At 41.2% G+C, this 22433-nt stretch overlaps 1 protein-coding gene across 1 annotated transcript in view; it reads left to right on the top strand.

The window, feature by feature from the left end:
* Nucleotides 1-8017: 8017 nt before the first annotated feature.
* LOC128211280 (alsin-like) overlaps nt 8018-22433 on the top strand; it is a 69177-nt gene continuing 54761 nt past the window's right edge. The window contains exon 1 of the mRNA XM_052915895.1: nt 8018-8125. The gene's annotated coding sequence lies outside the window, so the exon portion shown is untranslated. The remainder of the gene's footprint in view (nt 8126-22433) is intronic.

Raw genomic sequence — 22433 nt, 5'->3', positions numbered from 1 at the left:
TACTTGTGTACGTTTATTCAATAGTGTTCTTTTCAAAACACGTGGCTATACATGGTGGAACAACTAAAACAAGTGGGCAAAATCCGACAAGCTTCGAGATTGTCAATTATATTGGATAATGGCCGAGGTGTTTCGATTGATGGTGTAATTGTTGATACTTCAATATCCGACTGTTTGCTCTGATGAGTACCATTTTACTATAAGCCATTCAATGACACTCCAATAAATATTAATGATATTATGTCGCCTTCGACTTTTCAACCTTACAAGATACGACGGTCAGTTAGAAAAATAAGCTTACAAATAAACCGGAAATTGCCTTTGAGGTCTTCGAACGGCTCTAAATTATGTTTTTAGATGGACTATCCGAATAATAATGAGAGTTGTTTTACTCATCCTTATGTCGGTGCTGGCGTCACACATTGGACTTGTTGTGTATGGATCAAACCCATCTAGAAACGTTGTTGAAACCTTTCAATTTAGTGAGGACATTTTTTTTTCAAAGTAAAACAACCCAATTTTATTGAAAAAAAATACAATGTCGTTAGAACATTTGAACAGATTAATTCCCGATAAAGCAGTGTAAGCGTCCAAACAAGGTGAACATATTGCAGACTTTTACAGAAACAGTGACTTTTTCGACTTGCTACAATTCGAGGGGTGAAAGCGAAAATGTTCTACCGTCTTCTTTATTTAATGTCACTTAAAACCTTTTCGCATTCACCCCTCGAATTAGTCTCAACGCCTTGGAAAAGAAAATCGCCAACCGTTTGATTTGGTGACAACGTTTCAAATACTTCTCCGCCCAAACGAGAGCATAGACATGTAACATTAGTAGTTAAATTGCCCGATAGCAAAACGTCCCAAGCGTTCTAGATATTTGGAGCCCTGGGCTTCGCCAATATGAAGTAATTGGTCGGGCGTTGTACTAAACCATATTCCCAAATGTCTCGATCATTTTCAAATGCATTAAAACAATATATGTTTGTAAATAATAATGCGCAATCCTTACCTTGTCTTAACTTTGTATATGATAAGCTAAATCAAGGTTTTTTTATGAAGAGATTCAATTAAAAGTTATCTATACCTGCAAACAGTAAGTTTCATCTACATGAACTAGTAATTTCCAACTGAAATAGTCATCATTCAATCGTTCTACTTTTTAATCAAGACTAGCAATGATCGTTTCCTTCAAAAATCTGGTTCATTAATGGTTATAAACCATCTACAATTGTATGTTTATGGTCATCAATCAGACCGTTTTTGAAATATTGTGCGCTCATGTTTATAACAATTTTACTCTTGACCTCGAGTCACACTCTCCCAAAACGAAAGGGTTCACATGCTGGTGAAGTGCAACATACCATCTAGGTTTCGTGGTCCTATGTCAAACTTGAAACAGTTGTCGAGAGTTTGCACCTTAAAGTTCGGTCTACTGAATTATATGGGTCATCTACAATTACAGCCTACCGTTAAAGTTGCATAGTCGTAGATTCAACCAGTATTCGACTTATTTTATAGTAATGATCAAATGTAAAGACATGGTTGGCATCGATTGACAAGAATAATAGTTCGAACTGTTTAGTTATTGTGTTAAATGACAAGTTTACTCATTCTAGGTCAAACTGTTCTTTAACTTTTGTGCTTTTCCCAAGACATTGTTGCTCAAAATATCTGATCCAAATTACTAAAGGGGCCATCAACTATTCATGATCAACATAACAAAGAAACCCGCGGCCAAATCGTACTTAAGTGTTACGGATAAACCTTGGTCCATTGACTGATCGACCGACCGACCGACCGACCGACTTACACACAAAAAAACACGTTTGCAAACCTATATGCCACTTCTTACAAAGGGGCATAGCTTTACTAGCTATCTTATTTCACCAGTCAATTGTAACCACGCCCCTGGTCCGGGGGGTGGGGAAACGGGGTAGTCGGGGAAATGGGCCGTATTTTTACCTTTCAGGTGGCCGCGTATTGCCGGGTGAATGCGGTGGCTTTGTCTTTGCGCTAAAAATGGCCGGGAATTGGCCTAACTGAGTCCCTGGGGTGTGGGGGCATTTGGCGGGGTTTTACCAGCAGTTTTTTCCCGCAGGAAGGGGATCTTACCCGGGCTTGGCTGGACCCCGCTATTCCCCGGACCTGGGGGGCCATGGTTACAATTGACTGGTGCATATTACGTGCATAATTAAATGACCCATCACACTAAATTATCACCATGCTCCCAACCTTTTCCCATTAAATTTAATAATAATACAAACAAAACACATCGAACATTTAAAAATAACACTGTACATGGTTGATGCTGAACGCAAATTATAGACAATCAAAGCCAAGGAAATCATTTCATGTCGGAAAATCAATAAAAACATGCTTACATCAATAATTTGTAATAAGTTTACATTTCACTTTTTTTACATCTGTTAGTATGATACCGCTTTTCCACGAGGTTGTAAGGCGGCATTAGTCTTTAAACAAGCAATGTGTTTACACTAGCTTTGCAGCATAACGCAACGGACACAGCCACCTTATTAGACACCATCTTTGTAGTATGACGTAACGGACACAGCCACCTTATTAGACACCATATTTCTAGTATGACGTAACGGACACAGTCACCTTATTAGGCACCATCTTTGTAGTATGACGTAACGGACACAGCCACCTTATTAGACACCATCTTTGTAGTATGACGTAACGGACACAGCCACCTTATTAGACACCATCTTTGTAGTATGACGTAACGAACACAGCCACCTTATTAGGCACCATCTTTGTAGTATGACGTAACGGACACAGCCACCTTATTAGACACCATCTTTGTAGTATGACGTAACGGACACAGCCACCTTATTAGACACCATCTTTGTAGTATGACGTAACGGACACAGCCACCTTATTAGACACCATCTTTGTAGTATGAAGTAACCGGACACAGCCACCTTATTATGCACCAGCTTTGTAGTATGACGTAACGGACAAAACCACCTTATTAGACACCATCTTTGTAGTATGACGTAACGAACACAGCCACCTTATTAGACACCATCTTTGTAGTATGACGTAACGAACACAGCCACCTTATTAGACACCAGCTTTGAAGTATGATGTAACGGACACAGCCACCTTATTAGACACCATCTTTGTAGTATGACGTAACGGACACAGCCACCTTATTATGCACCATCTTTGTAGTATGACGTAACGGACACAGCCACCTTATTAGACACCATCTTTGTAGTATGACGTAACGGACACAACCACCTTATTAGACACCATCTTTGTAGTATGACGTAACGGACACAGCCACCTTATTAGACACCATCTTTGTAGTATGACGTAACGGACACAGCCACCTTATTAGACACCATCTTTGTAGTATGACGTAACGGACACAGCCACCTTATTAGGCACCATCTTTGTAGTATGACGTAACGGACACAGCCACCTTATTAGACACCATCTTTGTAGTATGACGTAACGGACACAGCCACCTTATTAGGCACCATCTTTGTAGTATGACGTAACGGACACAGCCACCTTATTAGACACCATCTTTGTAGTATGACGTAACGGACACAGCCACCTTTTTATGCGCCAGCTTTGTAGTATGACGTAACGGACACAACCACCTTATTAGACACCATCTTTGTAGTATGACGTAACGGACACAGCCACCTTATTATGCACCAGCTTTGTAGTATGACGTAAAGACGTAACGGACACAACCACCTTATTAGGCACCATCTTTGTAGTATGACGTAACGGACACAACCACCTTATTCGGCACCAGCTTTGTAGTATGACGTAACGGACACAGCCGTCTTATTAGGCACCAGCTTTGTAGTATGACGTAACGGACACAACCACCTTATTAGGCACCATCTTTGTAGTATGACGTAACCGGACACAACCACCTTATTAGGCACCAGCTTTGTAGTATGACGTAACGAACACAGCCACCTTATTAGGCACCAGCTTTGTAGTATGACGTAACGGACACAGCCACCTTATTAGACATCAGCTTTGTAGTATGACGTAACGGACACAACCACCTTATTAGGCACCATCTTTGTAGTATGACGTAACGGACACAACCACCTTATTAGACACCATCTTTGTAATATGACGTAACGGACACAGTCACCTTATTAGGCACCAGCTTTGTAGTATGACGTAACGGACACAGTCACCTTATTAGGCACCAGCTTTGTTGTATGACGTAACAGACACAGCCACCTTATTATGCACCAGCTTTGTAGTATGACGTAACGGACACAACCGCCTTATTAGGCACCATCTTTGTAGTATGACGTAACGGACACAGCCCCCTTATTAGGCACCAGCTTTGTAGTATGACGTAACCGGACACAACCACCTTATTAGGCACCAGCTTTGTAGTATGACGTAACGGACACAACCACCTTATTAGGCACCAGCTTTGTAGTATGACGTAACGGACACAACCGCCTTATTTGACACCATCTTTGTAGTATGACGTAACGGACACAACCACCTTATTAGACACCATCTTTGTAGTATGACGTAACGAACACAGCCACCTTATTAGGCACCAGCTTTGTAGTATGACGTAACGAACACAGCCACCTTATTAGACACCATCTTTGTAGTATGACGTAACGAACACAGCCACCTTATTAGACACCATCTTTGTAGTATGACGTAACGAACACAGCCACCTTATTAGGCACCAGCTTTGTAGTATGACGTAACGGACACAGCCACCTTATTAGGCACCAACTTTTTAGTATGACGTAACAGACACAGCCACCTTATTAGACACCATCTTTGTAGTATGACGTAACCGGACACAGCCACCTTATTAGGCACCAGCTTTGTAGTATGACGTAACAGACACAGCCACCTTATTAGACACCATCTTTGTAGTATGACGTAACCGGGCACAGCCACCTTATTAGGCATCAGCTTTGTAGTATGACGTAACGGACACAGCCACCTTATTATGCACCAGCTTTGTAGTATGACGTAACCGGACACAGCCACCTTATTAGGCACCAGCTTTGTAGTATGACGTAACCGGACGGATACCTTATTAGGCACCAGCTTTGTAGTATGACGTAACCGGACGGATACCTTATTAGGCACCAGCTTTGTAGTATGACGTAACCGAACGGATAACTTATTAGGCACCAGATTTGTAGTATGACGTAACCGGATGGATACCTTATTAGACACCAGTTATGTAGCATGGTGTTACGGACACAACCATCTTATTAGACACCAGCTATGTAGCATGGCGTAACAGGACAGACACGCTATAACACACCAGTTATGTAGCATGGTGTAACGGACACCGCCACCTTATGAGGCACCAGCTATGCTGCATGGCGTAACCGACGGATACGTTATTAGACACCAGCTATGAAGTATGGCGTAACCGACGGATACGTTATTTGACACCAGCTATGAAGTATGGCGTAACCGACGGATACGTTTTTAGACAACAGCTATGTAGTATGGCGTAACCGACGGATACGTTATTTGACACCAGCTATGAAGTATGGCGTAACCGACGGATACGTTTTTAGACAACAGCTATGTAGCATGGCGTAACCGACGGATACGTTTTTAGACACCAGCTAGGTAGTATAGCGTTACGGACACGTAATTAGACACCAGCTATGTAGCATTGCGTAACCGAGGGATACGTTATTAGACACCAGCTATGTAGCATGGCGTTACCGACGGATACGTTTTTAGACACCAGCTATGCAGTATGGCGTAACGGACACGTAATTAGACACGTGCTATGTAGCATGGCGTAACCGACAGATACGTTATTAGACAACAGCTATGAAGTAAGGCGCAACGGACACAGACACCTTATTAGACACCAGCTATGTAGCATGGCATAACCGACGGATACGTTTTTAGACACCAGCTATGTAGTAAGGCGTAACGGACACGTTATTAGACATCAGCTATGTAGCATGTCGTAACGGACACAGCCACCTTTATGAGGCACCAGCTATGTAGCATGGCGTAACCGACGGATACGTTATTAGACACCAGCTATGTAGCATGGCGTAACCGACGGATACGTTATAAGACACCAGCTATGTAGCATGGCGTAACAGGACGGACACGTTATAAGACACCAGCTATGTAGCATGGCGCAACGGACACAGCCACCTTATTTGACATCAGCTATGTAGCATGGCGTTACAGAACGGATACGTTATAAGAAACCAACAATGAAGCATGGCGTAACAGGACGGACTCGCTATTAGACACCAGCTATGCAGCATGGAGTAACAGGACGCATTTGACACGAACACATGCCATGAATTCCTCTCATTTAACTACCATTGTAAGTTTTGCTTATTTTAAAAAATCATCACCATCATCATCATCATCATCATCATCACCGCCATAATCACAAAATTAGCATATAAAATGAACTATGAACACTGATGGTAAATATTTATGAGACTAACAATTCCTTAGACTATGGAATACATTTTTTTCCGACGTAATAGTAAAAGTAGTAGTTAGTAGTAGTAGTAGTAGTAGTAGTAGTGGTGGTGGTGGTGGTGGTGGTGGTGGTGGTGGTGGTGGTAGTCGTAGTAGTCGTAGTATTAGTAGTATTAGTAGTAGTAGTAGTAGTAGTAGTAGCAGCAGTAACAGCTGCAGTAGATGTAGTATAGTATTATTTATCCACATTTGCCATTTTGGTAATTTAATTAAAGTGAAAAATGCTGATAAACCTTGACACGCAATGTAAATGTCGTTTTGAAAACGTATTAGATATAATACAAACTTTCAACAGTAATAAAGAAATTTCCATTTCAAACTTTCAATCCCAGAAAGTAAAGGCAATACGATGTCTCAATGTTTTATTAATTTATTGTTTTACCATTCATTATTGCATGCAAAAATTTACTCTTAGATTATAAAAAAATCAACTATAAATATAAATGCATATTCGTCATAATAAAGTATTTGCGCAATTTCCCCATTAGCTTATTATGCACCAGTCAATTGTAACCACGCCCCCCCCCCCCCGGTCCGGGGAATAGCGGGGACTTTGACTTTCGGTCCAGCCAAGTCCGGGCAAAGTCCCCGAACTGCTCGTGAAACCCCCGCCAAATGCCCTCGCACCCAAGGGACTCTAGGTAAGGCTCATTCCCCGTTTTATTTGGCGGGAAGACAAAACCACCGCATACACCCGGTACTACGGGGCCACGTGGAAGGTAAAAACACGGCCCATTTCCCCGGCTATCCCCGGTATACCCTGGACCTGGGGGGCTGTGGTTACAATTGACTGGTGCATTATTTATCTAAACAATTCCCTTCTCAGTATCACGGACCTATAAACCATATAGGTCCGTATCAGTATATATCATTTGAATGAATAAATGATTAATTTCACATTCATTACGAGAACATCTTTTGCTAGTCTGGCCTGCTTGGTCTTCTTCGAAAGATAGGAAATAACAAGGAAATCTCCAACTCAAAAGAAGCATTATGTTCAAAGGCACAGAATTTTAGTAATAAAAGGTTATGGCTATGTACAGTAGCATACATGATCCTAAAACTGTCCATTTACCAGTTCTAAATAAAACACCTCAGAAGGCCCAAAATACACCAGATTGCACAATAGTTTTCCTTTTTTCCGAGGGGGCATGCATATGAATCCACATGCATAGAGGGCTTGCTACGCCCCTGACTTCATCTAAATTTCTATAAAAAAAGACATGCAAACCCTAATCCTGTGCACTACGCTTCACAAACATACAAAAAAACGGATTCCTAATAAAAAGGACACTTGACCAGAACAATAATACATTTTTCCCGCAATCAATTTAAACTTAGTAATACAAAGAACACGTTCAAACATAAATATCAATAATCTCGTTTTTAGTTTTTACTTCTATTAATGTACTGGCATACACCCAAACTGTTTTCGGTGGAAAATGGCCGAGTAGTTCCGATTACACACATTGTTTTCCAATATCGATACCGGATACCGGGATTTAGCAAAACCCAAATTATACTCCATGCGAATTAGGTTGAGTACGAATGAACGAGTTTTGACAGTTGATGGTTTCTACGCAAGAAAGGAGTTTGTTTTAAGGTAATGTCGAAAATGTCCATGTACTGGTAAAGGTCGAGCTTAAATTAATACAATTATCTACGCTGTATTAATGCGTATAATTTTTAGACAGTATACAGTACAGAACGGACTAATAAGAAATACTCCCAGTTCAGACTTAGTGAAAACAACAACACTTCCTTGTTCAATTTAATTTCAGGAATTGACTGACTTGGACCGGATAAATAAATAAGGGGTTGAATGTCATTGTGTTTTTCCAAAATTTCCACTTCGATAAGTTCAGATGTTGTACGTATTACCCTGTAGGTCAGTCATTCTAAAATGCAGTCCAGGACAGCATTTAAATGCAGCAGTCAATTATAACCTAGTCCAAATAATTGTATGTTTACGGATTTTTTAATGATTTTTGATATGGCAAATCCTTCGTTAGGGATTGGGAGAATCCCGTATAACATGTCTATTATTTTAGACTAATTATAACCATGACCCCCCCCAACCGATCCAGGGGTATACTGGGGATAGCGGGGAAAATGGGCCTAGTTTTTACCTTGCAGCTGGCCCTGCAGTGCCGAGTGAATGAGGTGGTTTTGTTATCGCTTCGAAAATAGCAGGGAATGGGCCTTACCTAGGTACCCTGGAGTGCAGGGGCATTTGGTGGAGATTCTACCAGCAGATTGTCTCAGCAGGGTGGGGATTTTACTTGAGATTGGCTGGACTGTAAGTCAAAATCCCCACTATGGGCTGTGGTTACAATTGACTGGTGCATAATATGACTACGAGTAGCTATACTCTAAATTTAAGGGGGAAGGAAAAGTGTGCCCAGTATGTGGCATTGCTTGTCCACCTAAAAGGCCATCAATGAGTCTTTTGACGAATTTAGGACTATGGCATATTCGTTACAGTGATACATGTATACAAAATGTCAAAATCATAAAAAGGTATCTATGAACGCTCATTATTGAAGCTAGATGCTTCGCCCAAGGCAATGGTTCCTTACACTCTACAATCCTCTTCCTATTATACTATAAGGCCAACCAAGGCACCCTTGCCTTGACTACTTCCAATATAAGCTACAATAATGAGAATTCAGGGATACTTTTTTTAACATTTTGACATTTCTTGTGTATCATTTTGACATTTCTTGTGTATCCCTGAAAGTCCTGAGTCTGCCAGGGTCATAAAATCGTCAAAAAACTTGTTGACGGCCATTTACCTCATTATAAGGTACCTCACTCATGTCTGTCTACCAAGGTAAAAAACAAAACTGTATTTAACAAATTAAATTATGTATTTGATAAGCACCCAGGTAATTTATTGTTTGCTATAAGGACTTTTCCTTTAAAGTGTTCTTAAACACTCGCTGCCGTTGTTTCCCCATGATCGTAAATTTTCTTTTTACCGGTACATTAAAATATTTGATAAGTGAAAAAATATTTTTATGTCATACGATTATAAAAATGTATTACCAATTATCATAAATTTATATGCAATATAATGTAAATTGACATATATATATGTCTATTAATTAAAGAGTGTGGAATTTTTTTTATTTAGGGAAGCAAGTTTTATTATCATTTATATCTGCTTATAAAATTTAATTTGAAAAATCCATCATTTGCACAGGTCTGTGGTATTGTTTGCAATGAGTTCTGTATGACACTGCCACAGATTGAATCCCTGACTACAACTAGGCTATCTTGGTTGTCAAACCTTAAAGATAAGATGCCATGCAATGCATTTGTGTTGTATTTGCATTGATCCAGCAATAATTTAGGAATGTTTGTGTGTCATACCGGAAATACATGTTCATTGTACGTTTTGTTTTATTACACTTTATATTGACTATTAGTTACTTATTTTATTGACATATAAGTAAAAAGTAATAATAGAAACCATTAGATACATGTAAATCAAAATGTCATCAACTGCCAACAATTTTGTTTTTCGTCGTTTTTCAATGATATCAGTTTTCCTCTTTAAGTGTTAGAGTTATTAATCTTGTTAAATGATCTGTACAATAGAATTGTAGAGTTACGTATATTTAATACAATTGGCATTAGCATATAACCTTTTTTCTAAGCTTGCATGAATTAATATCTTGTTGTTTTTTTACATATTTTGGAATGGATTTCTAAATCATTTACAAACAGCTACTCCTAATTCTAAGAATGGTTTGTCTAGGTCACATTTTGAGGTCAAACCTCAGAAATGTTGCTCATCATGGACATATCTTGTGTCCAAACAGTATACATGTAACCTGATTAATGTACAATGCCGAGGGAAAACTCCAAATGTTAAACCATGCTGTATGCAACAATTTGTTTTAATGAAGATGTACTAATGTTTCACACAGCAAAAATGGTTTCTGTGTTCTGCATGGCAGCAGTTTCAAATAGCATACACCTCATTTTTTCAGTCTTAATGGGTTTTAGGGGATGTTAAATATTCTGAGCAGATCTTTTATATTGCAACTTATTTTTTATGTAAAATTATGGTGTTTTACCTTGCAAATCATTGCATTTTTTTAGCAAATTATAGTTGTATAATTGTGTTGACAATCTTTTCTTTCAAAAATTAAGACAAACTTCTAAAATGAACAAATGTTAAAGATTTAACAACTTTTAATTTAAAAGATTTTTAGCTCGACTTTTCTAAGATTTATGAGGGCTTTAATCTTCTCACTTCTCATATGGTGTACATGCATCTGTATTAGCTTCTGGCTTAAGTAGAACTTTGGGAGTTTAGTCATATTTCAATTTCTTTTCATTTAATTCACTGGATAGTTCACACAGTTGGTCAGTTGTTCAGGCTAACAGACAATCAACTTAGGTAACTCCAATACAAATTATGGCAACTGATTGACTTAAATACTTGTTTGGGACATTTGGGTTTTTGATAATATACTAGACATCTGGAAAAAAAATGTTTTTATACTCACTTACGCAACAGGTGATTTTGGGTGATATCACAAAATATTTCATGTAATTAACATGATACATTACCTTAGTCTTCAAAGCCATCAGACAATTATGTAACATAACCCTGTATGATCCAGTAAAGGTTTTGGCCTTTTCTTGACTCTGAAAGTCTGGATAAAGATATTTGGCAAGTTGGGAATTTTAGTCTTATCTAAAAATATGTTCATTCAGTTGACTTGATACCCCACGCTATAGTTCAAGGCCATCAGAAAATGAAGTAAGACAACTCTTTATGATCCTCAATACATATTATGTCTCCTGTCATTGACTATTAAGTCAAAAGTTTACAAAATGCTGGAACTTTTTGCCTGATTTTGGTTATTACTCAAAAGTCACTTACCGTAAATGCCATGGACATTATACTTCCTAATTGTTCCAGGCCCTTAGTAAAATCACGTTAGTTAATTCCATATTATCCTCAATACAAGTAATGGCAACTCCGTATGGCCCTCAATACAAGTAATGGCAACTCCGTATGGCCCTCAATACAAGTAATGGCAACTGCATAGGGCCCTCAATACAAGTTAAGGCAACTGCATATGACCCTCAATACAAGTTACGGCAACTGCATAGGGCCCTCAATACAAGTTATGGGAACTCCGCATGGCCCTCAATACAAGTGATATGACAACTGCATAGGGCCCTCAATACAAGTGATATGACAACTGCATATGACCCTCAATACAAGTTAAGGCAACTGCATATGACCCTCAATACAAGTTATGGCAACTCCATCTGGCCCTCAATACAAGTTATGGGAACTCCGCATGGCCCTCAATACAAGTTATGGCAACTCCATCTGGCCCTCAATACAAGTTAAGGCAACTGCATATGACCCTCAATACAAGTTATGACAACTGCATAGGGCCCTCAATACAAGTAATGGCAACTGCATATGACCCTCAATACAAGTTATGACAACTGCATAGGGCCCTCAATACAAGTTATGGCAACTGCATAGGGCCCTCAATACAAGTTATGGCAACTGCATAGGGCCCTCAATACAAGTTACGGCAACTGCATATGACCCTCAATACAAGTTATGACAACTGCATAGGGCCCTCAATACAAGTTATGGCAACTGCATATGACCCTCAATACAAGTTATGGCAACTGCATATGGCCCTCAATACAAGTTACGGCAACTGCATAGGGCCCTCAATACAAGTTATGGCAACTGCATAGGGCCCTCAATACAAGTGATATGACAACTGCATATGGCCCTCAATACAAGTTATGGCAACTGCATATGGCCCTCAATACAAGTAATATGACAACTGCATATGGCCCTCAATACAAGTTATATGACAACTGCATATGGCCCTCAATACAAGTTAAGGCAACAGCATATGGCCCTCAATACAAGTTACGGCAACTGCATAGGGCCCTCAATACAAGTTATATGACAACTGCATATGGCCCTCAATACAAGTTATGGCAACTGCATATGGCCCTCAATACAAGTTATATGACAACTGCATATGGCCCTCAATACAAGTTATGGCAACTGCATCTGGCCCTCAATACAAGTTATATGACAACTGCATATGGCCCTCAATACAAGTTATGGCAACTGCATATGGCCCTCAATACAAGTTATATGACAACTGCATATGGCCCTCAATACAAGTTATGGCAACTGCATCTGGCCCTCAATACAAGTTATATGACAACTGCATATGGCCCTCAATACAAGTTATATGACAACTGCATAGGGCCCTCAATACAAGTTATATGACAACTGCATATGGCCCTCAATACAAGTTATGGCAACTGCATATGGCCCTCAATACAAGTTATATGACAACTGCATATGGCCCTCAATACAAGTTATGGCAACTGCATATGGCCCTCAATACAAGTTATATGGCAACTGCATATGGCCCTCAATACAAGTTATGGCAACTGCATAGGGCCCTCAATACAAGTTATGGCAACTGCATAGGGCCCTCAATACAAGTAATATGGCAATTGCATATGGCCCTCAATACAAGTTATATGACAACTGCATATGGCCCTCAATACAAGTTATGGCAATTGCATATGGCCCTCAATACAAGTAATATGGCAACTGCATATGGCCCTCAATACAAGTTATGGCAACTGCATAGGGCCCTCAATACAAGTTATGGCAACTGCATAGGGCCCTCAATACAAGTTATGGCAACTGCATAGGGCCCTCAATACAAGTTATATGACAACTGCATATGGCCCTCAATACAAGTTATATGACAACTGCATATGGCCCTCAATACAAGTTATATGACAACTGCATATGGCCCTCAATACAAGTAATATGACAACTGCATATGGCCCTCAATACAAGTTATATGACAACTGCATAGGGCCCTCAATACAAGTTATGGCAACTGCATATGGCCCTCAATACAAGTTATATGACAACTGCATATGGCCCTCAATACAAGTTATGGCAATTGCATATGGCCCTCAATACAAGTAATATGACAACTGCATATGGCCCTCAATACAAGTTATGGCAACTGCATAGGGCCCTCAATACAAGTTATATGGCAATTGCATATGGCCCTCAATACAAGTTATATGGCAACTGCATATGGCCCTCAATACAAGTTATGGCAACTGCATAGGGCCCTCAATACAAGTAATATGGCAATTGCATATGGCCCTCAATACAAGTAATATGGCAACTGCATATGGCCCTCAATACAAGTTATGGCAACTGCATAGGGCCCTCAATACAAGTTATATGGCAACTGCATATGGCCCTCAATACAAGTTAAGGCAACTGCATATGGCCCTCAATACAAGTTAAGGCAATTGCATATGGCCCTCAATACAAGTTATGGCAACTGCATAGGGCCCTCAATACAAGTAATATGGCAATTGCATATGGCCCTCAATACAAGTTATGGCAACTGCATATGGCCCTCAATACAAGTTATGGCAACTGCATAGGGCCCTCAATACAAGTTATGGCAACTGCATATGGCCCTCAATACAAGTTATATGGCAACTGCATATGGCCCTCAATACAAGTTCAGGCAACTGCATATGGCCCTCAATACAAGTTAAGGCAATTGCATATGGCCCTCAATACAAGTTATGGCAACTGCATAGGGCCCTCAATACAAGTAATATGGCAATTGCATATGGCCCTCAATACAAGTTATGGCAACTGCATATGGCCCTCAATACAAGTTATGGCAACTGCATAGGGCCCTCAATACAAGTTATGGCAACTGCATATGGCCCTCAATACAAGTTATATGACAACTGCATATGGCCCTCAATACAAGTTATGGCAACTGCATAGGGCCCTCAATACAAGTATTATGGCAATTGCATATGGCCCTCAATACAAGTTATGGCAACTGCATATGGCCCTCAATACAAGTTATGGCAACTGCATAGGGCCCTCAATACAAGTTATGGCAACTGCATATGGCCCTCAATACAAGTTATATGACAACTGCATATGGCCCTCAATACAAGTTAAGGCAACTGCATAGGGCCCTCAATACAAGTAATATGACAACTGCATATGGCCCTCAATACAAGTTATGGCAACTGCATATGGCCCTCAATACAAGTTAAGGCAACTGCATAGGGCCCTCAATACAAGTTATATGACAACTGCATATGGCCCTCAATACAAGTTATGGCAACTGCATAGGGCCCTCAATACAAGTAATATGGCAATTGCATAGGGCCCTCAATACAAGTTATGGCAATTGCATATGGCCCTCAATACAAGTTATGGCAACTGCATAGGGCCCTCAATACAAGTTATGGCAACTGCATATGACCCTCAATACAAGTTATGGCAACTGCATATGGCCCTCAATACAAGTTAAGGCAACTGCATAGGGCCCTCAATACAAGTTATGGCAACTGCATATGGCCCTCAATACAAGTAATATGACAACTGCATATGGCCCTCAATACAAGTTATATGACAACTGCATATGGCCCTCAATACAAGTTATATGACAACTGCATATGGCCCTCAATACAAGTTATATGACAACTGCATATGGCCCTCAATACAAGTTAAGGCAACTGCATAGGGCCCTCAATACAAGTTATGGCAACTGCATATGGCCCTCAATACAAGTAATATGACAACTGCATATGGCCCTCAATACAAGTTAAGGCAACTGCGTATGGCCCTCAATACAAGTTATATGACAACTGCATATGGCCCTCAATACAAGTTATGGCAACTGCATATGGCCCTCAATACAAGTTATGGCAACTGCATATGGCCCTCAATACAAGTTATGTGACAACTGCATATGGCCCTCAATACAAGTTATGGCAACTGCATAGGGCCCTCAATACAAGTTAAGGCAACTGCATAGGGCCCTCAATACAAGTTATGGCAACTGCATATGGCCCTCAATACAAGTTATATGACAACTGCATATGGCCCTCAATACAAGTTATGGCAACTGCATAGGGCCCTCAATACAAGTTATGGCAAATGCATATGGCCCTCAATACAAGTTATGGCAACTGCATAGGGCCCTCAATACAAGTTATGGCAACTGCATATGGCCCTCAATACAAGTTATATGACAACTGCATATGGCCCTCAATACAAGTTATGGCAACTGCATAGGGCCCTCAATACAAGTTAAGGCAACTGCATAGGGCCCTCAATACAAGTTATGGCAACTGCATATGGCCCTCAATACAAGTAATATGACAACTGCATATGGCCCTCAATACAAGTTAAGGCAACTGCATATGGCCCTCAATACAAGTTATGGCAACTGCATAGGGCCCTCAATACAAGTTATATGAAAACTGCATATGGCCCTCAATACAAGTTATGGCAATTGCATATGGCCCTCAATACAAGTTATATGACAACTGCATATGGCCCTCAATACAAGTTATATGACAACTGCATCTGGCCCTCAATACAAGTTATGGGAACTCCGCATGGCCCTCAATACAAGTTATATGACAACTGCATAGGGCCCTCAATACAAGTTATATGACAACTGCATAGGGCCCTCAATACAAGTTATATGACAACTGCATCTGGCCCTCAATACAAGTTATGGGAACTCCGCATGGCCCTCAATACAAGTTATATGACAACTGCATAGGGCCCTCAATACAAGTTATATGACAACTGCATATGGCCCTCAATACAAGTTATGGCAATTGCATATGGCCCTCAATACAAGTTACGGCAACTGCATAGGGCCCTCAATACAAGTTATGGCAACTGCATATGGCCCTCAATACAAGTAATATGACAACTGCATATGGCCCTCAATACAAGTTAAGGCAACTGCATATGGCCCTCAATACAAGTTATGGCAACTGCATAGGGCCCTCAATACAAGTTAAGGCAACTGCATATGGCCCTCAATACAAGTTATGGCAACTGCATATGGCCCTCAATACAAGTAATATGACAACTGCATATGGCCCTCAATACAAGTTAAGGCAACTGCATAGGGCCCTCAATACAAGTTAAGGCAACTGCATAGGGCCCTCAATACAAGTTATGGCAACTGCATAGGGCCCTCAATACAAGTTAAGGCAACTGCATAGGGCCCTCAATACAAGTTATGGCAACTGCATATGGCCCTCAATACAAGTAATATGACAACTGCATATGGCCCTCAATACAAGTTAAGGCAACTGCATATGGCCCTCAATACAAGTAATATGACAACTGCATATGGCCCTCAATACAAGTTATATGACAACTGCATATGGCCCTCAATACAAGTTATGGCAACTGCATATGGCCCTCAATACAAGTTATGGCAACTGCATATGGCCCTCAATACAAGTTACGGCAACTGCATATGGCCCTCAATACAAGTTATGGCAACTGCATATGGCCCTCAATACAAGTTACGGCAACTGCATATGGCCCTCAATACAAGTTATGACAACTGCATATGGCCCTCAATACAAGTTATGGCAACTGCATATGGCCCTCAATACAAGTTACGGCAACTGCATATGGCCCTCAATACAAGTTATGGCAACTGTATAGGGCCCTCAATACAAGTAATATGGCAATTGCATATGGCCCTCAATACAAGTTACGGCAACTGCATATGGCCCTCAATACAAGTTATGGCAACTGCATAGGGCCCTCAATACAAGTTATGGCAACTGCATATGGCCCTCAATACAAGTTATATGACAACTGCATATGGCCCTCAATACAAGTTAAGGCAACTGCATATGGCCCTCAATACAAGTAATATGACAACTGCATAGGGCCCTCAATACAAGTAATATGGCAATTGCATAGGGCCCTCAATACAAGTTATGGCAATTGCATATGGCCCTCAATACAAGTTATGGCAACTGCATAGGGCCCTCAATACAAGTTATGGCAACTGCATATGGCCCTCAATACAAGTAATATGACAACTGCATATGGCCCTCAATACAAGTTAAGGCAACTGCATATGGCCCTCAATACAAGTTATGGCAACTGCATAGGGCCCTCAATACAAGTTAAGGCAACTGCATAGGGCCCTCAATACAAGTTATGGCAACTGCATATGGCCCTCAATACAAGTAATATGACAACTGCATATGGCCCTCAATACAAGTTAAGGCAACTGCATATGGCCCTCAATACAAGTTATGGCAACTGCATAGGGCCCTCAATACAAGTTATATGAAAACTGCATATGGCCCTCAATACAAGTTATGGCAATTGCATATGGCCCTCAATACAAGTTATATGACAACTGCATATGGCCCTCAATACAAGTTATATGACAACTGCATCTGGCCCTCAATACAAGTTATGGGAACTCCGCATGGCCCTCAATACAAGTTATATGACAACTGCATAGGGCCCTCAATACAAGTTATATGACAACTGCATAGGGCCCTCAATACAAGTTATATGACAACTGCATCTGGCCCTCAATACAAGTTATGGGAACTCCGCATGGCCCTCAATACAAGTTATATGACAACTGCATAGGGCCCTCAATACAAGTGATATGACAACTGCATAGGGCCCTCAATACAAGTTATGGCAACTGCATATGGCCCTCAATACAAGTTATATGAAAACTGCATATGGCCCTCAATACAAGTTATGGCAATTGCATATGGCCCTCAATACAAGTTATATGACAACTGCATAGGGCCCTCAATACAAGTTATGGCAACTGCATAGGGCCCTCAATACAAGTGATGGCAACTGCATATGACCCTCAATACAAGTTATATGACAACTGCATATGGCCCTCAATACAAGTTATGGCAACTGCATATGACCCTCAATACAAGTTATGGCAACTGCATATGGCCCTCAATACAAGTTACGGCAACTGCATAGGGCCCTCAATACAAGTGATGGCAACTGCATATGACCCTCAATACAAGTTATATGACAACTGCATATGGCCCTCAATACAAGTTATGGCAACTGCATATGACCCTCAATACAAGTTATGGCAACTGCATATGGCCCTCAATACAAGTTACGGCAACTGCATATGGCCCTCAATACAAGTTATGGCAACTGCATATGGCCCTCAATACAAGTTACGGCAACTGCATATGGCCCTCAATACAAGTTATGACAACTGCATATGGCCCTCAATACAAGTTATGGCAACTGCATATGGCCCTCAATACAAGTTACGGCAACTGCATATGGCCCTCAATACAAGTTATGGCAACTGTATAGGGCCCTCAATACAAGTAATATGGCAATTGCATATGGCCCTCAATACAAGTTACGGCAACTGCATATGGCCCTCAATACAAGTTATGGCAACTGCATAGGGCCCTCAATACAAGTTATGGCAACTGCATATGGCCCTCAATACAAGTTATATGACAACTGCATATGGCCCTCAATACAAGTTAAGGCAACTGCATATGGCCCTCAATACAAGTAATATGACAACTGCATAGGGCCCTCAATACAAGTAATATGGCAATTGCATAGGGCCCTCAATACAAGTTATGGCAACTGCATAGGGCCCTCAATACAAGTTATGGCAACTGCATATGGCCCTCAATACAAGTAATATGACAACTGCATATGGCCCTCAATACAAGTTAAGGCAACTGCATATGGCCCTCAATACAAGTTATGGCAACTGCATAGGGCCCTCAATACAAGTTAAGGCAACTGCATAGGGCCCTCAATACAAGTTATGGCAACTGCATATGGCCCTCAATACAAGTAATATGACAACTGCATATGGCCCTCAATACAAGTTAAGGCAACTGCATATGGCCCTCAATACAAGTTATGGCAACTGCATAGGGCCCTCAATACAAGTTATATGAAAACTGCATATGGCCCTCAATACAAGTTATGGCAATTGCATATGGCCCTCAATACAAGTTATATGACAACTGCATATGGCCCTCAATACAAGTTATATGACAACTGCATCTGGCCCTCAATACAAGTTATGGGAACTCCGCATGGCCCTCAATACAAGTTATATGACAACTGCATAGGGCCCTCAATACAAGTTATATGACAACTGCATAGGGCCCTCAATACAAGTTATATGACAACTGCATCTGGCCCTCAATACAAGTTATGGGAACTCCGCATGGCCCTCAATACAAGTTATATGACAACTGCATAGGGCCCTCAATACAAGTGATATGACAACTGCATAGGGCCCTCAATACAAGTTATGGCAACTGCATATGGCCCTCAATACAAGTTATATGAAAACTGCATATGGCCCTCAATACAAGTTATGGCAATTGCATATGGCCCTCAATACAAGTTATATGACAACTGCATAGGGCCCTCAATACAAGTTATGGCAACTGCATAGGGCCCTCAATACAAGTGATGGCAACTGCATATGACCCTCAATACAAGTTATATGACAACTGCATATGGCCCTCAATACAAGTTATGGCAACTGCATATGACCCTCAATACAAGTTATGGCAACTGCATATGGCCCTCAATACAAGTTACGGCAACTGCATAGGGCCCTCAATACAAGTGATGGCAACTGCATATGACCCTCAATACAAGTTATATGACAACTGCATATGGCCCTCAATACAAGTTATGGCAACTGCATATGACCCTCAATACAAGTTATGGCAACTGCATATGGCCCTCAATACAAGTTACGGCAACTGCATAGGGCCCTCAATACAAGTGATGGCAACTGCATATGACCCTCAATACAAGTTATGGCAACTGCATCTGGCCCTCAATACAAGTTATGGCAACTGCATATGGCCTTCAATACAAGTTATGGCAACTGCATATGGCCCTCAATACAAGTTATATGACAACTGCATCTGGCCCTCAATACAAGTTATGGCAACTGCATATGGCCCTCAATACAAGTTATGGCAACTGCATATGGCCCTCAATACAAGTTATATGACAACTGCATAGGGCCCTCAATACAAGTTACGGCAACTGCATAGGGCCCTCAATACAAGTTATATGACAACTGCATATGACCCTCAATACAAGTTATGGCAACTGCACATGGCCCTCAATACAAGTTACGGCAACTGCATAGGGCCCTCAATACAAGTTATGGCAACTGCATAGGGCCCTCAATACAAGTTATGGCAACTGCATATGGCCCTCAATACAAGTTATATGACAACTGCATATGGCCCTCAATACAAGTTATGGCAACTGCATATGACCCTCAATACAAGTTATGGCAACTGCATAGGGCCCTCAATACAAGTGATGGCAACTGCATATGACCCTCAATACAAGTTATGGCAACTGCATATGGCCCTCAATACAAGTTACGGCAACTGCATAGGGCCCTCAATACAAGTTATGACAACTGCATCTGGCCCTCAATACAAGTTAAGGCAACTGCATAGGGCCCTCAATACAAGTTATGGCAACTGCATATGGCCCTCAATACAAGTTACGGCAACTGCATAGGGCCCTCAATACAAGTTAAGGCAACTGCATAGGGCCCTCAATACAAGTGATGGCAACTGCATATGGCCCTCAATACAAGTTACGGCAACTGCATAGGGCCCTCAATACAAGTTAAGGCAACTGCATAGGGCCCTCAATACAAGTTACGGCAACTGCATAGGGCCCTCAATACAAGTTAAGGCAACTGCATAGGGCCCTCAATACAAGTTACGGCAACTGCATAGGGCCCTCAATACAAGTTACGGCAACTGCATAGGGCCCTCAATACAAGTTAAGGCAACTGCATAGGGCCCTCAATACAAGTTAAGGCAACTGCATAGGGCCCTCAATACAAGTTACGGCAACTGCATATGGCCCTCAATACAAGTTACGGCAACTGCATAGGGCCCTCAATACAAGTTAAGGCAACTGCATAGGGCCCTCAATACAAGTTAAGGCAACTGCATAGGGCCCTCAATACAAGTTAAGGCAACTGCATAGGGCCCTCAATGCAAGTTATGGCAACTGCATATGGCCCTCAATACAAGTTAAGGCAACTGCATAGGGCCCTCAATACAAGTGATGGCAACTGCATATGACCCTCAATACAAGTTATGGCAACTGCATATGGCCCTCAATACAAGTTACGGCAACTGCATAGGGCCCTCAATACAAGTTATGACAACTGCATCTGGCCCTCAATACAAGTTACGGCAACTGCATAGGGCCCTCAATACAAGTTACGGCAACTGCATAGGGCCCTCAATACAAGTTAAGGCAACTGCATAGGGCCCTCAATGCAAGTTATGGCAACTGCATATGGCCCTCAATACAAGTTAAGGCAACTGCATAGGGCCCTCAATACAAGTTACGGCAACTGCATAGGGCCCTCAATACAAGTTAAGGCAACTGCATAGGGCCCTCAATGCAAGTTATGGCAACTGCATCTGGCCCTCAATACAAGTTATGGCAACTGCATAGGGCCCTCAATACAAGTTATGACAACTGCATCTGGCCCTCAATTCAAGTTATGACAACTGCATAGGGCCCTCAATACAAGTGATGGCAACTGCATATGACCCTCAATACAAGTTATGGCAACTGCATATGGCCCTCAATACAAGTTACGGCAACTGCATAGGGCCCTCAATACAAGTTATGACAACTGCATCTGGCCCTCAATACAAGTTATGGCAACTGCATATGGCCCTCAATACAAGTTATGGCAACTGCATATGGCCCTCAATACAAGTTATGGCAACTCCATATGACCCTGAATACAAGTTATGGCAACTGCATATGGCCCTCAATACAAGTTATGGCAACTGCATATGGCCCTCAATACAAAAAGTTATGGCAACTCTGTATGGCCCTCAATACAAGTTATGGCAACTCCATCTGGCCCTCAATACAAGTTATGGCAACTTCATCTGGCCCTCAATACAAGCTATGGCAACTCCATATGACCCTCAATACA

This window comes from Mya arenaria, chromosome 12 (assembly GCF_026914265.1).
Source record: "Mya arenaria isolate MELC-2E11 chromosome 12, ASM2691426v1".
Lineage (NCBI taxonomy): Eukaryota > Metazoa > Mollusca > Bivalvia > Myida > Myidae > Mya > Mya arenaria.
This window is presented reverse-complemented; position numbering and strand designations above follow the sequence as displayed.